Source organism: Mesitornis unicolor, unplaced genomic scaffold (assembly GCF_000695765.1).
Source record: "Mesitornis unicolor isolate BGI_N332 unplaced genomic scaffold, ASM69576v1 scaffold32396, whole genome shotgun sequence".
NCBI lineage: Eukaryota > Metazoa > Chordata > Aves > Mesitornithiformes > Mesitornithidae > Mesitornis > Mesitornis unicolor.
In genome coordinates this window covers 15,682-35,682 of record NW_010190891.1, presented here as the reverse complement: position 1 = coordinate 35,682, position 20,001 = coordinate 15,682, and the positions used below count along the sequence as shown (strand labels likewise).

General features: G+C 41.1%; 1 protein-coding gene across 1 annotated transcript in view; it reads right to left on the bottom strand.

Annotated features, from left to right (window-relative positions):
* COLEC12 (collectin sub-family member 12) overlaps positions 1–20,001 on the bottom strand; it is an 81,482-nt gene that overhangs the window by 48,887 nt on the left and 12,594 nt on the right. The window lies entirely within an intron of this gene.

Genomic DNA, 20,001 nt, shown 5'->3' with positions numbered 1-20,001 from the left:
GCTGAAATCAAAGAAGCATTAAGAGACAAGCAAAAAACATCACCTTGCAACACTGAAAGCAAGTGTGAATTAAAATCCAAAAGATATTCTGCACAGTTTCTCTTTTTTCCCAGAGTTGTTTCTCATTGCTGCTCTGATGGACTCTGTATGAATCCAGGAAGCAAACAGGCCTAAGAGAGGTATTTGGAAGCTATAGATTGACTGTATGAGGCCTGCTCTCAATTACAGCAGAGTTGGAAGGAGTGCAAATGAAAACCAGACTGACAGTCTGGGTATTTTATGTCTCAACGAGATCTGCAAATTTAGATAGTTTCAAGAATATCACACAAAAAGTTTATCCATAAAAGGCTCAGAGGCTGAATGGTCTCAACTTGTAGTCATCTTCATTTTGACTTGATTGAAAACATCATTCCCCATCTCAGATGGTATGTGGGTCACATCAGTGGAAGGAGATGAGGTTCACCCTGCTGGTGCCCTTTCAGATCAAATGCATTAAGAATGACCCTGACATGCCAGTAGTGTTCACTGACAGTCTCTCTCCCTCAGATGCTGCAGAGGTTATGCAAATCATGGTGTTTATGAGCTGCTACGCAAAACCGAAGCCACATTTGGTAGAACTCCCCCTTGCATTTCACTGGCTTGTGAGCCCACCCAGAGGAGCTGGAAACGTCAGTGTTCCTTTCTTATGGAATGAGAAAATGCCACACTGAATTTGAAAAACTAAAAACCAGATTGACTTGGACTTCTGTCCCAAGATATTTATGTTTCGATTGTCTTTCTAAAGTGACAGCAGATAGTAGTTTCCATTTTCCTTGAAGCCATTTTCAAACAGCAGAAAGGGTCTGAAGAGTAAGAGTTACAGCCTGTGCCAGCAGAGAGGATTAAGATTGTCAAGATACTATGATAAGAATTATGGTACTTTCACATTAGGATTTGGGATTGGAAGTATTGAGAGAGGGCTCTTACAGAAAAACTTGGAGGCTGTCCTCATTTTCCCTGCTACACACTGCTCATAGTTGCCCCCTTCACACCACAATTATCATTAGATTAGAGAAGCTGTTGATTTTAGTTTGGAAATCAGCTTTAAGGCAAGCAAATATTGATAAAATACCAAAGTGTAGTTGAGTACATTCTACAAATTCCTCAATGTGGAGAAAAAGTTCCAGTAAAGTTCCTGTTTCAGCTACAGCCATATCAATGTTGATCAGTGTAAAGTCGTACTTCAAGTGATAGAGTGATACCCAACTGTCCTGTTTATGTGTCCACGCATGAGACTGAGGCAGTTCACTACAACCCTGTGGAAATGTCTGGGCATCCTCCATGCTACATTAAGCATGCACACAGGGAAAGATCAATCTCTCCGTCAGGGTCAGGGCAGCACACTATGAAAAGCAATGTTCTTACTCTGGAAGTTCTGACCCATCAGCTCCCATGCATCTGCCAACATATTAAATATTGAAACATGTAACTATAAAGAGGAGGCAAGAGGAAGAAAAAACACACTTAGATTATTCAAGGCTGCATCTTTACCGCCAAATAAAATGGGCATGAAAAAGGCAGAAAGAGCTTGCCCCTACATGGGAAGTATGTGGGTTGCTTGTAGGTTCTCTGTGAAGAATGTGTTGGACTGTGTTGGTCAGCACCTAGCTGGCTCCACAAACTTTTACACTGCAATGAACTCTGGCCTCAACCAAACTCAAATCCTGTGAATTACAATAGGCAGGGATAATGCTCCAAAACTTTGGTCTACATGAAAATAATCAACATTCTAAGTCTTCAGAAGATCATCTACAAACAAAAGGATGTTGTCCTGTTGAATGTCAACCTGTGAAGCTGGGACCCTGCATGTGTGAGTAAATCATTAAAACAATCAAAAGAATGGAACAATTAAATTACGAAGTCAGTCATACAGCCGGTTGTGTAACGAATGCGTTCAGAGAGAAATCACACAGAATCACAGAATATTAGGAGTTGGAAGGGACCTCGAAAGATCATCTAGTCCAAGAGTAAAAATATTGCCAATATTTCTGAGAAAGAATTTCTACTGACTAACTTGACCTGTAAATTAATTCCATAAAAAAAGTGATTTGGACAAGCTTGGAAGTCAAAGCAAGTAAAAGAAGCATGCAAAAGTTTGGTGTTTAAACATTCATAAATAGAAGACACGTGGTCATAGATGAACAACAAATTCATTTAACATGTTGATTTTCTAAAGAGAAAATAGCTGCAGATATTTCAATGTTTTCAAGACAGGCTGCTACAGCCAGGGTCTTCATTTCTGCAAAGTTAAAGGAAAGCAAGACACTGTCTAGAAACACAGCATTATGCAGATAAAGCAGATTTAAGAGTGGAAATTCCTCTTGCTATTGAAATTATTAGTGTCTTGTGCACGAAAGAGAATATAGTCCTGAAAAGCATAACCACCCTGCAATGCTCAAAGCGTAAAACAGCTGGCAGGATGTGCCAGGCTTATTCTTCCTGACCCATTTCCCCCGAGTCTCCCACCCTGCACCCCCACCCATGGGCCAGAAGCACCAATAAGCTGAGTCCTGGGATCCCCGCCATGGCCAGGGATCTGGCATCACCTCGCACCCAGCCCGCACTGATGATTTAGAGGTCGGCCACTCCTAGCTTTTGGTCCATAGCTTTGGGCTTGCTGGAGTGTACAGAGTCGGTACATATATGGGCCCTGCACACGTGCTGTGCCTCACAGGCATGAGATAGTGGGGTCTTGCCCACCCAGATGAGCATTAAGGCTAGAAAGAGGCTCTTGGAAACTTGACCCTTCCTAGCTTAAGTAAGAAAGATAGTAAAGAAAGCAAAAGAGATGCTAATATATGATAATAATTAAAACATATTCAGATGGTGACAAATGAAAAGCAATGGTGAAGGTTAGAGAAGAAGCATAATTGTAAGGCAGTAGCTGAGCTTCCGCTTCTTACAAAAACAAGAGAGACACTATGAAGGATGCCATATTGCACTTGGCTCCTGTCCTAAAATAATTCCACATTATAAATATTTGACGCAGCACTTAAGACTATTGCCTCCACAGGATTTAATGTAGTATAATGTGATACATCTGTTTGCTACCCACATGGTATGAAGAGAGTGAATGGGTAAGATATGAACAAAAATTGCAAAACCACATCGTATACTATTACTTCTGTGTTGATTATGCTGCACTTACTACCAATTGAATTAAGATGATGGAAAATGTTTCATAAGACCTGAACAGCATTTCATTCATTGTTTTTTGATCTACGAGACTGTATTAACTCTGTTCCTACCTTGTCTTTCTGTACTCAGGAAAGGTACCATGAGAAGATGATCTTTTGAGGTCCCTTCCAATCCCTAACGTTCTGTGATTCTGTTCTGTGAAATTGTGACTTGCATGGGCACTGCATTTAATGTCAAAAGTTGGAATACCTGTATGAAAATGCAGCAGCATAAGACAGGTACGGTCAAGTAACTTAAGGTAATATCCCTTTTTTTAATATCTTCAGTTTAAGCACTAAGAGTCTATCATCACCAGCTTGCACTACCTGAAAAATTGTATATTGAAGATATATGTGTTAACCAAGTTAATAAACCTTTCCATCAATCACATTGCAGCTTAGTGACGCTTTCTTACTTTACTTTGAAGACTTCCAGGATTGCCCTACTTTGACAGTTATCTTCTGTGTGAGTTCCTCTGCTCAGCATCTTTCCCACTTTACAGAGAAATTTTTCTTAAGGGTATCTTTCTTAAGAGAATCTTACAGCACATCTTTCTTAAATCATAAGTGCTATAGTCGAAGAAAAATGTTAAAAGCTACAAGTCACGTTAACAAGTGAACAAACTAATATGCAGTCAACACATAAGGGATGACAAACACTTTCATCACTGCAGATCTGTCAGTCTCATGATAACAAACTCCACACTGGCTTTTTGTTCTTCTGATGGAAGCTCAGATTGGTTTGAAAAGAAAGTTACATTGAGAAGGTAATTACAGCAGAAACCTTTGGTTTCCACATGCTGCCATGATCAAAGTGTGCCAATCTGTGGTGTTCCCAAGCTTGACAGAGTTAAAAAAAAAAAATTACATAGTAAAACCTCTCCAGCCCCAGAAGATGGAGTCTCTCTTCATTCATGTTTTACTTTCATCAAGGCATTCTTCTGTGGTGGTAGACCCAATCAGGATTTTCAAAGATGCAAACCAGCTTACATGTCCTTTGTTCCTTTGGAAATATCAGTGTTGAGCTCTAAGAGACCATACATGGTCTGGGAAGGGGCACAGCTCTATGTGCCTGTGCTCCAGTGCTACCTGCTCACAGGAGCCAGAAAGTAGGATGTGATCAGGAGACATAGTTCAGCCAAGAGCTACAGCTGAGCTAGGCTTCCAGGTCCCACCACCACTGACTGATCCATTACTGAGGGTTCTGGGAATTCACTACAACGGATGCACTTTCTTAAGCTCAGTATCTTTGTTACAATCCTTTCCCTATATCTGAATCATGGCTTTTTTTTTTCTCTGGAAGCTGCAGATGAATCAAATACTAGTTTTTGGCGAAAAATGTTTTTGCATCTCTCAGAATATCAAAATGAGTAAATAATTTAGCAGAGAAAAACAGATTTAGGCACACTTTGGCATGCCATTATCTTGACTCCTTTACTATATAACTTTTCATAACTGTGCCTCATCTGGGAAAAGACACAAATATGTCCTTTGTGGGAAGCTAGATAATTAGTCACTCTGAAAAACAACTTATGAACTACAGCTATAAACTAACCAGACTGGTAAACAGGAATTGCAAGACTGTGATTTTTGCTTCTTTACCCAGAGCTTCACACAGATGAAATAAACCCTTAATTCGGCCCTTCTCTAGCAGTGGTACACAAACCAGGGGGGCTTCATGAAACCACACAGCTTGCTCATGGAGCTGTATTAAACTGTAACATTTCTCAGTTCTGTTTGCCTGCACTGGTCATCTCCCCTCAAATTTGGTGTTTAGTGGTTCATCCATCCACAGCTTGGAGATCTGTAGGTTTCAATCAAGTCAACCTAATAACCAGAAATGTTGCCAGTTGTTCATAAACAATTTTCCACTCAAATGCACAAGAGCCTGATCCGACAGCCCCTTAAGTGAACAGCACTCCTCCTGCAAGAGCCAAGAAACCAAGGTAACAGCATCTTGAATAAAGCATTAAATTTTTTTAGATGGGATAATATTTACATTTTTCCTTAGCAAATAACCCATCCATATGTACTTGGTTATGGGTGAATTTCTGATTTCACACACACTGTGGGCAAACACTGGTCAGAGGTTGCTAGGAGCATATATATGTAAAGCTGTTAGTCATCATGTTCCCCTATCTTTGTAGAGGACATAATTAAGAGTATATAATTCACCTCTTTTGTTTGCCTTATGGATGGACCTGGCTGAGAGCAGCAGAAATGAACTTGAAACCTGGGTCATGAATGTGGATGATTGCAAGAAGGATCTCAGCTAGCATATTTGATCTCTTGAGCTTGGAGGACAATTAGAGAAAAATGGAACAGCTTAAGTTTTTCTTTAATTAGCCTCCAGTCTGCAATGTATGGGGGTTCAAAGCTTAAATCAATTCTTACATAACTCACGGTCCTCTTTTCTTTTTCCATCAATATTACTATTTCCATTGAAAAATATTTAGTTTTTAGAAAGGAGGGAAATGTGATAGTCATTTATTGCCCCCACACTGCTAAGAAATTCCATGCTTTTATGTGCAGGAAGCATTGTGTTGATTTTGGCTTCTCCATGGGTTAAAAATCTTGTTTAAATGTTGCAGAATCTAAATGCTCTTTGAGGTTTTTCTGTGTTGTTTTATGGAAAGGCTTCTGCCTGATTATTTACATATGCTGTCTCTGAGAAAGCCAAATATAGTCCTTTACTAATGCAAAATTTAAACTAGCTTTTTTATTATTTTATTGTGTAACCAAGAAATTCTGCTCTGGGGTCCTCAGTTCAAAGAGGAGAACAGAGCCCTTCAGCTGGCTGCTGGCATCACAGGCAGTGACATTACCATTTAGCTCACGGCAGTGCCAAGCCTTGGCAGACTGTAGGATCCTCTCCAGCCTCCAAAGCATCTTGCAGCAGAGACTCTCCAGATTACACGACCACGAAGGACTTGCATTATTTCAGAAGCTACTGCTCCCACAGTAGCACAGGGTGTTTAAAACAATTTTAGGAATTACTACAGCCCTTCAAGCCATGCTGGTTTTCTATGGCCACCTTGGCTGAGTGTCAGTAAGGGATTTTTTTTTCAACAGCTCATGAAGTGCTAAGATATATCTTGAGCTCAACAAGCAACAAATGTTGCCTAGCCAGTTCAGCAAGCAAGTGTTTCTCAGCTGAAACACTTCTCCAAAGTTTCTCTTCGTTTCTCTGAGGTTAAAGAGAGTCATGAACACTAACAAACAGAGGGAATATCCTTGTCAAAGGGGAGCCAAAGAGGTCTTTATTCTCTCAGCAGTTAGCAGCAGAAGAGTTGTGCTTTGCTTCCTGCCTGAAGCAACTGCTTTTCTACCCTAGGTCCCATATATACCTGGTCAGGAGGTTGTTCCACTGATCTGGAGACCATGCATTAGACTACTCTCATCCTATGGATATGGCAACTCCAGCGATTCCAGGAAAGGGCTAGGGAACAGCACAAACTAGCAATATGGGAGGTGGGTTACCAGACATTATTTCTGCCTCACCAACAGCTACAATAAGCATATGCTTCACAAAATCCTTCCTGACCCAGGTGAACTCATCAGCCTCTCCAAATCCCTGCGTCATGCAATGCTTAGGAGGGAAGAGCGATGTATCAAAAACTCAGCATTGCAATAAACCAGACGATACATTACTGTTATCATTACAAAAAGTTCTGCATAGAATATTGTTGATAAAACATTTGCAAATGTAATTTTCTGCCTGCCAGCCCATACCAATACCAGCTGCTCCTAACTCAGTCTGCTTGCCTACTGCAATGTGGCTTCAAAACAAAACAGGAGCTGTTTGTGAATCACCAGTTGTCTCAATCCCCAAGTGAAGTAACACACAGGTACAGGACAAAGTCTGTGGGCCTACACAGTAGACAAAATTGTTTTCTAACAGACTGGCCTACAATCTGGATGATATATTTCAAACACAGCCTGGGAGGTTTGTGCTTACTGGGCTATGTTTACTTCCAGCAGTTGAAAATTTCCCTCACCTCAGAGAGACCCAGGTGCCAGAGAAGTTGGTACATTGACAAATAAATCAGGTTCTTATGTGAATGCAACAAAATATTATCACTTATTTTGAATGGCAGAAACCTCTCAAGAACAGTTAGCATTTTGAGATTTTAACTTTTTGCAAACTATAGATTACTCCCAGATATGAAACCACTTGAGAACCAAGATCCCAAAGTCAAATTTTATCTAAAATCAAGCTCTTATCCTTCCTTCCTGAAATACAGTAGAGGTTTGATTCCTATGGGTTCTGGCTCGATGTTTCTCACCTCTAGCACTGGTACAACTGGCATCTGCTCCTTCTGAATATGCCATCAGCTGAGACATGGGGCTGAATTTACAGATTAAATACAATATGGTGAGGAGGAAAGAATTCCTAAAGGAGGTGTTCCTGAGAAGCTGGTATATATTTAATTAAAACACAATGTTCTGCATTATATAATGAAAGTACAACCAAGAAACTCTGCTCTGGGGCCTAGGACCTTTTATTAAGGATCAAACACTAGAAAGACCTGTATGATACGTTTAGTCCTGTAAACTTTCTTAGCCACAGCACAAGCTAGCCACATATTTACTTCTTTTATTTCTTGTAACTATATTTAGACAGATAATGTACATGAAAGATAATTTGCACTACTATGCTACTTTTCATCAAAGGATTTTACAAGCTTTAGAAATACCTTTAAATTTTTCTAACGTTGCCATTCCCCACCATTGCTAGAATTTAAGACCTGCCCACAGTAACACTAAAACTTCCAGCACTTATCTTTTGGGTAACAAATTACTTGTTCAATGTGTTTTTTATTTCATTTCCATCCTGGGATCATGGATCTGAGATATACTTGGGTAAAGTTAACTAGATGCCTTCTATCAGCCTTGCTTTGTTTCCAGCTCCCTTGCTTTCTCCTGAGGTCTATGGTCTGCTGTTCTCAGAGGCAGAGAACCACACGAATGCTGTAAGGCATGCTTTCTCCTCCTTGCTTTTTCAGATGGACATTAAATGAATTTCCCAGCACAACACAGGTATTCCCACTAGAGCTAGAAGACCATCAGGATGTCCTGACTCTCCTCCTGCCCTGTACATGAGCTCAAATTAATTGTTAATTGCTCCACAGGTTCCTCAGGAACACTGATTTGCTAACTGCAAGCAAATTCCTTCCCTCAGTTTCAGTCTCCCCTCCTGTACCCAAAGGATGATGACACATATTTCCCTTCTTGAAAAGATCAGTGATCACTGTGAGACGACCAGTGAATTCCTACTGTTGTTGAGGAAAAGATTTCCATAAAAATTCTTTATGTCTCCTCACCTTCTTTGTGAACATGCAGTTTATCAATGTTATGCCTCATGAGAAACCAAAAGATCTGTGCTGAAGACAGAGAGATTTCTCTTTTTCTAATAAAAAAGAGGACTGTCTAGCAAAATTTTTCTTTGGCTTCAGGTGTCTTTAATATGTCAAACAGATGTGCACGATGTAACTAAGCATCTTCCTCTGTAAGAATATTCTGTGAGAATGGCATTTTCTGAAGTATGGCTGGGTAAAGAAAATCCCTTAATCAATTTTGAAATCCAGTTCTGAAAGAAAAATTGTAGGATAATGGCCACTGATGAAACAATAATAACAATAATAATCAGGATATTTCCTTAATTCTACTAGTATTATTTTCATCATCACTGCATACAGTACTTGTGCCTGTTGGCTCTAACTCCTACATTGTCTCACTGTGTTCAAACATAAGAGATATAAACTAAACTCCACAGCTATTTTATTTCTTGCTTATTAAAAAATCAGGAAGCTTCTTTTAACAACCATATCAACATGGAAAGCTTGCACAATTGACTGAAAATTGTATCCTTTTTACTACTTTTATGGTGGAATAAAACTGCTATAGTTGGCCCACAGTATTGCACTGATATAGAGAAAATTAAGTGGCAAATCAAGTGCTTCACTTTTGAGAGATTTTCTACCCTAACCTTTCAACTTATACATTTATAGGTCTCCAAGAGCTAAGAGGAAATCTGTGCAAAATTAAGCACTTGAGCACAGTTACACTGGCAGGACTTGCATCTAGCCAGAGCCTAAACTGATCCCCTGTAAGAGCACCTCAGTGGACTGAATTTATTAGCAATCTGAGCCCAAGTGCAAACCACACGTCGGACATAAGTCAGTCAGAAAATGGGCTCGGTGCTTGGTAGGGCTTGGGATTAACCAGCCTGCCTTGGACACTGCTGCAGAAACTGAGCAGCTGTTAATACTGGATGCTGTTGGTACTAATTCACGTGTGTCTGTGCCTCCCTGCATTGCACCCAAGTTACATGAGCAGACTTGTGAGTGCAGTGCCAGCCACCCACATGACAGAGGAGTCCCTTTTGGGGTCTGCTGATAGTGGTCTGGCTGACTCCTACTGCTTTGTTACACAAGGCCAGAGTATTCCTCAGGATCTTCACACACATCCCTGTGAGAAAGCAGAGGCACCAGCCTGAAATATTTTCTAACTTCTCTTATTTTGGGCATAGGCTTACTATAGACTACAGAAGTCTCCTGTTCTCCTGTGCCATGCCAGGTTTTATTTGTCATTAGTCAACTCCTGTGTAATCTCAACATTTCTCTCTCATATCTGGAGAGAATGCTAAGCCAAAATTAATGACCCATGGCTAACACGCATCATGGCTAATATGTCATCAGGACTGTATCTCCACAAGCAGAAGTCTCTGCTGAGCATCAGTTCTTGTCTTCCTGACTCTGTCACACTCCTTCATGTAGCTTACTAACTCAGATTATGTGTAACATCTTTTGTTGTTTAACACTAATAGGATCCAGTCGAACTATGCGTAATTACATCCAGGTCTCCTTCAACGGATGGTTTGTTCCCTCTGTCAATGATCTAATAAGTAGAGAGAAATACCATAAAATGGAGAATGCGTAATGCACACGGAGGTGATTATTATGCTGTGGTGCTCATGCTAACAGCTGGAAGAGATCATGGATTACTGAAGCTACATGGACTTTGGGATGGCCCCTGCAAAACATTTTCAAGAATCCAGAGTTTCTTTCAGTGCCCAGCTTAATGTATCTTTCCAGGCTGCTTTATCCTTCTTCCAAATGACTGCTTCCTTCATGCCATTTCCCGCATTCTGAGGAAGGGTATTTAATCTCATCATGGAGATATCCTTGTGAAAACTGGGGAAAAGTGGAAAAAGTCTCCAGCTCACAGTCGTCCTTATGTAATAGTTAATGGAGGATCCGGTACATAAAACTGTTTCTCATCAATACCTCCTTAGTTTGGTTAGCCATGATAAAAGTCATCAATAGGCATAAGCACCTGATGCTGGACAAGTTAGATCAAGTGAGATGGATCAAGTAAAAACTTGCCAATTTGACAGGGTTAGAGGTCAAACAGGGGCAGACCCAGAAGCGCAGTTCTGGGACCCCGACGACTGACTGCAGGTGTGTGGAGGGGGTGAGCTGCAGGCAGCAAATCTGACACCCACTCTGTCAGCACGTTGTTCAGAGCTGGAGGTGGTGGACCAAAGGAGAGGTCCATGTGCTGAATGCTGCCTGAAATTTACGCTGTGCAAGTCTCAGAAGCATTATGACTACCCTGAAAGTGCTCTAAATAGAAAAGAGCATGTGCCAAACCACCCTCCTTCCACATGGGGAGGCAATAGGAGTTTAATTTACGTGGAATTGGCCAATGGGCTAATTACTTTGATATTACTCCTCCAAAAGAGAGGGAGTCATCACAGGAACAGGGTCACTTGAGATGCACTCTGCTGGCCACAGGAGCCAGGAAATTTGGTTTCCATGAAAAAGCCTGTTGTGGCTTGGGGAGGAGATAGAAGAGAGCAGAGGAGCAAGACCCAAGGCCAGAGCGAGCTATAAGTGCTCATGCTGAGCAGGGAGGTTTCTTACCCACTGGCACAAGCCCACAGCATGTTTGCTGGCAGAAACCAGGGTGCAAAGGCTCAAGCAGTGCCATCACCCCAGGGCAGCTCTTGTTCCCTGTAAAGCTCCATCCCCCCAAGTTATTCAAGGGTAAATCAGCACCACCTTTACTACCACATGCTTAGCCAAGGACAGCTACACTTCATTAGCCCTCAGCAGTGAGCACATCCTAAACCAACTCTAAAAACTTTCCTCACAATTTAATCACCCCCTTGCCGTTTCTTAGCTCCTCTGAGTCATCCAAAAGCTTTTGGAGAAGAACAGAGCAGGTCAGCCAGACTCCTTCCAGACTTCACCAGATAAAGCAAAATACTCATCCTGTTCATGTTACATGTTTTGGGAGCTGGGACCCACAACACCTCAGCCATATCGCTGCAGCTCCCCAAATATGCACAGCCAATTTCTGGTCTGCTCCGTAATGTGCCACAGGCGCCCTTGTTGCTGACCTCCCTCTGCAGAGCTGAAGCTCTCACAGCAGCCTCTTTGAGAAAGCAAATGCAGCCAGCATCCACCTACAAACATCCAGCAGGTCTCAAAAAACCTGTTGAATAACATTATGATAAATTATGCATCATACAGAAGCATGATCTGTCCAGATCGCTTTACTATACCTGGCTACATCACATTCAACTTAATCAGACAAAAAGACAGGCAGAGCTGATGGACTCAGCTGCCTGATTAATCCAAGGGAAGACATTCATTAGGTTCAGTGAAGACCTTGCCTGTCTCCATAGTCACAGAACAAAGATAGAATTGAATATCATGGATTTTTGTCAGGAAGAACTTTTTAAGAGTCAGATCTCACGGCTCCATTCATAACAAAATTCAGTTTGTTTATTTCTGCTGAAAATGGTCCAACCACAAGAAAGTTGGTACTTTGATGTGAACACATACTACAGTAATAAAATGTGGCCTGTGCCATCATTTCAGATGATGAGCAGAATAAGTTAAATATCAGAAAATGCAGTAACTTGACAGTTGTTTTTTCATCAGAGTAAAAATGTGTTTTCAGCAAGTTCCATCTTCTCTGCCTTTAGAGCCTTTCAGGAAAAACACTATCCCTCTGTTCTGGACAGGTTATGCTCCTGCTTTGCCACAGCTGCAAGCACTGGTACCACCCCTGGAATTTGTACAACCTGAACTGGTTTGTTTATATTTGCTTCTAAAGAGCTGAGTTAGCTTGCACGAACACTGATGTGGAAGCACAGAGATACCACAGAAGCCTCAAACTTGCCTAACCTCTGCCAGAGACAGGCTGAATTAGCTGTAATACCTTCTGTGATGCTGCAAGGAGTCTGTCAGCAAGTTCTTCTGCAGCATACGACACTCAGGGCAAATACAGCCCTGATCTGTGTGGGAAGCTGAGCAGTTTTGTAGCCACAACCACATCACTTGATATTAAACCTTTGCTGAACTGATCAGAAGCAATGGGAATGCTACATTCCTCCCTATCCTCCATCCCCCTGCTCTGTTGTTCAAGTTTTTGGAGAGGATTTTATTCTCCAAGGCGTATTTTGGAAATATCTAGAAAAGACACTTTGAGCTCTACTGCATATTCTCTTGGTGATTTTTTTAACTGTGCATGATAAAGTCATATTTTATTCTGATACTTGAACTGCAAAAAATAAATAAGTAACCAAAACCCTCTCAGTAAAATGTCCCCATGTTGGTTCCAGATTATGAAGTTTAAATGAGATGAAGATGATCAACACATAAAGACCTTCCTTGGCCTGTACCAAGAGACCTAAATGAATTAGATGCAACAACTGAAACAAGTTAAAAAAAAGCCTTTATGAATTAGCTCAGATACTACTTCAACTTCCTCTTTAGTAGCTGTTTAAAACAGGTCTAGAAGCAATTGCCTGTTCACAATAATTTTTGTGGAAAGCAATATAGATGAAAATCACAGAATCACAGAATATTAGAAGTTGGAAGGGATCTTGAAAGACCATCTAGTCCAACCACCCTGCCAGAGCAGGATCACCTGGACTAGGTCACACGTATCTGCATATATGACAACTAACAGAAGTACTAGTTTATTTATTGCTCATAAAAACTTGAGGACTCAATCATTCAGTGGGGAGGCTCTCCTGGAATCATGGAGGCTCCCAAAATGCTACTTCAACATTCACTGAACTCAGCTGCCCTTTATTTCTACTGTTTAGGTCTCCAGCCCAGAAGCCAACAGAGCAGACCTGCTGATGGATACTGCCACATCATTCTCTTGGCTTGCAGGTTATTACCCACACTTTGACTATCTCAACCACTGTGACTGCAAGCTCTTCGGTACCTGCATGGTTCTGAGGCTGCCCAGAGAGGTTGTGGAGTCTCCTTCTCTGGAGACATTCAAAACCCTCCTGGATGTGTTCCTCTGTGATCTTCTCTAGGCGATCCTGCTTTAGCAGGGGGGTTGGACTAGATGATCTTCAGAGGTCCCTTCCAACTCCTACCAGTCTGTGATTCTGTGATTCTTATAAGGAATTTTGGTTAGCAGCAAATTCTGTTGAAATAAGCACCATGAATAACAGATAGCCCATTTTTTAGACACTGAAAAGGAACAGTTGTTCACTGCAAGCATAAAATGTTTTAGTCAATTCTCAGCTTTTCTGCACATATGAAATACATAGATTCTACAAATGGACCAGCAGTCTGTAGCATTTTTTAGAGCAATCTGCTACTGATTAAACCATAGTGAAGTATGTGACACTTTTTTGGGAAGTTAAACCCAGTGGAAGTTTTCACTAGAATATTGTGATTATGGAATAAGGCAGCTCCATTTGAAAGAGTTAATTTTACAAACATTTTCAGGTTTTCCTTGAAGGAAAGCTAAAATAAGCTGTGGATAATGTTTACATTCTGGAGAATGTAGTTATAATGAACGAGCGTCAAAACATTCCGTAAAACTGAAAAATTACATTATTCAACTGAAATGTGCTTATTTTGAGGTAACAAAAAGAGGGAACAGCTAGACAGTATTTCTAAATAAATCCCTACGATACCTCCTGCATCTCTGGCTAGGGAGCCCAGCCTCCTGGTGAAAACTGAGACTTAATTTATCTAATCTGTTTTTTCCCCAAAACAAAGAGACAAAAATTAAAATCAAGCCAGAATAAAGTGGAATAGCTCAGTCGTTCAGGAATTCTGAAATTGCACTTCAACTGAAGACCTCAAAATAAAGCAGTCTAGGCTTTCCCAAGATGATCCTTTCTACAACTGCCCCTTGTTGTTGGGGGAAGTGGGAGGCAACTGATATGTTGTCTTTATTCAGGGCAACAAAACGAAAAGTTAAAATACCAGAGTTTTCTCTGGGACAAAACAATAAAAAGTTTTTGAAAGGTCTAATATTAGAGCAATACGTCAGCATTGCATTCTCTTGAACAGAGGTATTTCCATATAAAAACAAACTAATATACTTGAAATTTAAGATGAAATTCAGCCCTGTGCAATGCAATCACATATATGTAATCCCCCAAAAAAGATCTAAATGATAGAAGTGTCTGGTCCTTAGAAACTTCCATATCACAAATACATGGACCATTAGTTATGGTGAAAACAGAATGAAAAAATATCTTTTCTACTCAGTCTTTCATTAAGCTCCTGAATTCACTGCTAAAAGTGATGATGTACCAAATAAAAAAGTCTACAAGTCTTATATCTTGTCACACTTGGTCACTTGGTGATAGCAGCACTCAGTGAAAAGGTGCTGCCTGAGATGGAAAGACTTTGGTCTGCTTTGGCAACTCACAGAGCTGGAAGGGGGGAGCCGCACCCACAGAGTGAAGCCCATGTGTCAGCACATTGAACCTGTAGGCAAAGATGACGGTTACTGCACAAATGACAGGAATAATGCACTTCTGGGTTAGGCAGATGGTGCATAAGAAGGAAGAACATGGCAGTTTATTATTTAAATGTGAAAACTGCATTTTGAGAAAGTATTTTCAAAGTAGTAGCTAATCAGAGTTGAAGACCTTTGATTCTATTTGCATTCTTTAGGAGATGTGATAAATACATACACATTTTGTTTACAGATAGACTGAGAGTATACGGACCCTCCAAAACAACATCTGAGCTGCCTGATCGGTATCTGATGAAGATGTCAGCCTATAAGCCTTCATTTGTGAAGCCTAGATGTCAAGAAAGTGAAAACTGCAAACCTGCTAGTAGAAACTGTGGTAAACTAGAAGAATATATCTGCTACCTCGTTCTTGTATCTGAAAAGCTTATGCATTTACTAGTACAATTTTCCCAACAATTTTCCCCTTTGTTACAGTACTTTCTATCACAGCTCATCACTGACCCCAAGTTATGCTAGAATGACTTAATTGTAAAAAATGTTTGGTGTTTAAGAGAACATGGTAGAGGATTCACTATTTTAATTGCACTTTATGAATAGAGGCTATTGAGGACCCTAATTCCTAGGTATGCATGAATATGAAGATCTGCCCACAGGTATGGTGTGGCAAGGGCATCCTCAGACCAGTGGGCATGAGTTGCTCTCTGCTATGTAGGGAGCAGAACAAGCAGTCAACATAGATCCTTCTTTGCCCCCTCCCACCAACCATTTGCAATTCTAACTCTGGGGTCCTGAATTTGGGCCAAAACAAACAGGAGGAAGAAAAAAAAAATCCACAATTTGGGCCAGGGGCATAAAAGAGAAAAATTTCTCTAGACGTTTTTTCTTTTCATTGGCAGCCACTGGACATGGCATGTCAGACGTGGTCCCAGCAGAGACCGCCCAGCACACAGACTGTAGGTGAGGAAGCCGTTCAGCCAGGGCTGCCACCACCACAAACACACTTTACCTTTGCAATCTATTTGGTACTTATTTGTCCTCATCACGCTAAACACGGACAATATTATAAAACAAACAAAACCCGCCCATATTATGAATATGTTTTCCAAAGCCAGTGATTTTTATTGTGACCAGAAGTCTGTGGCAAGGATCCTGTCCTGCCTTCATGGTTCCTTTAATTGCAGTATCAAGAGAGGAAAGTACATCACACTTCCTATTATCTTGACCTCTTACATAATACAGGAAAACAAGCTTGAGCTCAAAATATCCCAGGAACCCCATACCAAGAGGAAAAAATAAACCTGAAAAATTAATATTCCACATATTTAAAGAATGTAAACAAAAATGTCATCACACAGATATGCAGAAAACTGGTGTTACTCAAAACAGAATGCTGCCAGTTCTCCATCTAATGAGTTGTTGAATCCCAAGACAATCAGAAACGACTCATGAGAGCTTAGTGAACAACAGCATTTCTTTTTCCTTCTGATTTCCCCTTATTAAAATCTACAGGGAAATCACTGAGCTAGAAAGACTACCTCAATTACTCTTAATTGCTGTCAGTTCTGATTAGCCCAGACCATGGTGATCCTGCAAGGCACAGCACAGAGGACAAAGCAGGTGCTCTGTCTCTTCATGGCGCACTCCTTCCACTTGCAATGGAAATACCATCAAGAGATGGGCTGGTAGCATCAGCTCACAATTCACAGAGGCTGGTGATACTCATGACCACATTTAGTATTAAAAGAAAGGCTTAGGCTTCCTGTTTTACTCTACCACCCATTTTTTGCCCATGTATTTTGGTCAGCACTCCAAGTAATACTACAAACAAAGTCCCATGTCTGCTGCATGGTGCTCTCAGCCTACCCTTGTAGAGCGAGAGGGGTGCTGCCACTCAAATGGGAGCGTGAATGTGGCTACAGCAGTCCATCTACCAAGCAGAGATGTGCACATGGCCTGGTGGGCCAGTTACATAAAAGCAGAAACAAACATTTTTCTAAAATCAAGATGAGGAATGTCTCAAGGGAGCTGAGTGAATACTGGTGCTTTTCTGAGAAAAACAGAGGAAGTAAGATAAACTTGGTCCTTGCTATTTCGCCTTTGGTATATATTTGCAAGTCAGTTGAGGCATAACAAGAAGTGGCTAACGTGGCTCCTCGACACACAGCAAGAAACAAAGATTGTCAGAGAACAGAGCTGCAAGGTGGCAAACTAGGTTAGCTGGCTGGTTTCTTGTAACCTTTTCTCCAATAAAGAAAACATACAGAATGAGATAATGTATATAATCAAATGGAGATGAAGATGGATATAGTTTTGAAGCATAAAATGTAAAACCAAGTTTATCTGTTAGCGCTTTTATCATTCAGTCATCTAAGGCTACATTAAATATCTCTTCTATTTATTAAAAATAAATAATGCAAAAATGAAAATGTAGGAATGTCCACCTCAAATCAGCTTGCAGTAAAAACCAAATTATTAGGTAAGGAAAGGGAAATAGACTCTCTTAATACTATTACTCAGTAAGAAGATCCACTACTGGATTTTAAACAAAACAATATTTCTTTTTATAAATCCCATACTGACCTGATGCAAAACTCCATGACAGGACTAACTTTACTTTTGCAAAACTTTAAACATTCATGGTGAGATGCAGTAATACTTTGATGCTATTCAAATTTTAGCAAACTCTTGCTCATGCATTTATATCATGTTCTTGAAGTACGGGCTGGGACTAGATATAATATCATAATAATGTAAACTATCCTAATTTTTGCAATATGTAGAACAAGGGGAAAAAATTAAAATGCCCAGGTACACAGAGATATTTAGGTTCTTAAAAGATACTTTGATGCCTTAGTTTCTGCAGGATCACCCCAGCCTCCTCTGACAGGAGTTAACAGGCAGCACAGTGTGTGCAATTACAGAGGAAACTACTCCTGCTTACCGAGAGCTCAGCTCTAATTCACTAAATACAATGAAAATAAATGATGAGTCTTATTGTGATTCAAAGCAACATACTTAATTAGGTGTTTCAGGTGGCTGCACAAGTATCATCTAACTCCCTGCCTTCCAACAGTGGGATGACACAAATCTAGTCAAGTCATTTCACACTTCAGCACCGGCAGGGACAACACTGCTTTAATCAGTCGAGTTGTACCTATTTACAGTAGATTTGTCTGTGACCTAGGAATGTAATTTGTGACAAATAGTCAGGAAATCCTTCACTGTCCTCAGATTTCTAAAAGCCATTTAAAATTATTATGAGAAAAATGATGTTATAGACAGATCCCATGACTTTCAAAAAGAGCCTGAAGCAAGAAATCCCAGGAAAAAAAAAACATTTCTTTGCCTACTGTACTACAGCTGAAATGCGTAATAAGTATTTTAAGGCCTGGGAAATCAGCATGGAAAATCCCAAATCCTCATAACAAACCATAACCTGAAGAGAATGATGGTCTGCTCCAAGTATCTCATCTGCACCAGGCAGAGGTGCAGATAAATTACAGATTGTCTTCCTCCCACCTCTGTCTTTCACTGAAACCTTCCCCACGCCACTGTTCATATATTTCAAAAACCCACTTTGACTTAAATGTCTAGTTTACTGGAAATTTGCTGGCAACATCTTTATGAGTTGGCTGAAAAACAAGCGATGTAATCTGCAAAGCTTTAAACCAGCGCATTTTCAAACGGGGAAGTTTGCTGACTGCTTTTTCTGTCTTAGTAGTGGTCAGCTCTGGCAGTGGAACACTTTAAAAAACACACAGGCTGTGCTAGAAAAAGATCAAAAGTGAGTTAAATGGCAGGGCCAACTCACATCAGTCTCGCAAGAAAGAGGAGAAAACAAACAAAATAAGGAGAGGAGTTTTCTTGCTGTGCATCTCCCACCTGCACGTGAGGGTTCCTGGGCACAACATGCATCTCTGCCATGGGGCCTGAACCATCAAAGTGAGCAGTACCACACCATTCACCTTGGCCCCATCCCTCTCCCCAGTTCATAGGACTTTATTCTGGCAGCAGCAGGGCTTTTCCTCGCAGCACTCCCCACTCATGGGGAAGGGAAGCAAGCCTGGGTGCTGGTTTAACTGATTACTGAATAGCAATAGGGTTCAGGGTGATGGTGGCCCTTCTTGGAGGCAGGAAACTCTGTACATGTAGGGTCCAGCTGCCTTCAAGGGTGAGAGGTGAAACACCATGGGGCTGCGCTGAGTGCAAGCGCCATCCAGCCATAGCACGGCTAAGCCTCCCTGCTGTCACTGCACCTCGCGCCGTTTTATTCCTCATTTTATTCCTTCACCTTTGCAAGACTACACAGACTGTGCTGTGCTAAAAATGTGCAGAAACGTGCAGATAATGTTATTTTTTCTTTAAGAACATGAAGCCTTTTAAATGCTTTGGAGGTGAAGACGGAAAAATAGACCTCACCCAGAGTCTTAAATGCCATACGCATTTTCTATGGGATTTTCCTAAAGGGCCACGTGGAGACCCATATAAAAAGCAATGAGTTATGTTTATAGCCTATATCCCTTCCAGATAGGCACACAACTGTGTCTGACGAGTAAGTACCTGCTTCACCCCCTGATCTCCTCTGCTCCGCTCTGCTTTTTCAATGGGCAGCAAGCACCCACCGATTTCAGGGGAGACTCATCACTTAAGCTGCAAATCAATAAACCCTCCACCAGGATTTCAGAGGCTGGCCGTGCTGACGTGCACGGCAGTGGTCAGTGCCCTGCTGATGCAGCTGGGATGGGCTGGTTCATGGGCAAGATTGGGTTACAGGGCAGAAATCATAACAAAAGCAGGAAACAGGTCAGCACGCCCCAGGTTTAACACCCTCTCGAGGGATTCCGCTGGTTTCCAGACTGCAGATGGGTTTAACCCTATCCTGAAACACATACGCCTCACACACTTCGCTCTGATGGAGTCAAGCCTGGTACATAAAATAAAAGCAATTCAAGGCAGGACCGGCCCTGACAGATGCCAGTTGGAGCAGTCTGAACGGTTTTATGTCACTTTCTATGAATGGGCTCAGAAA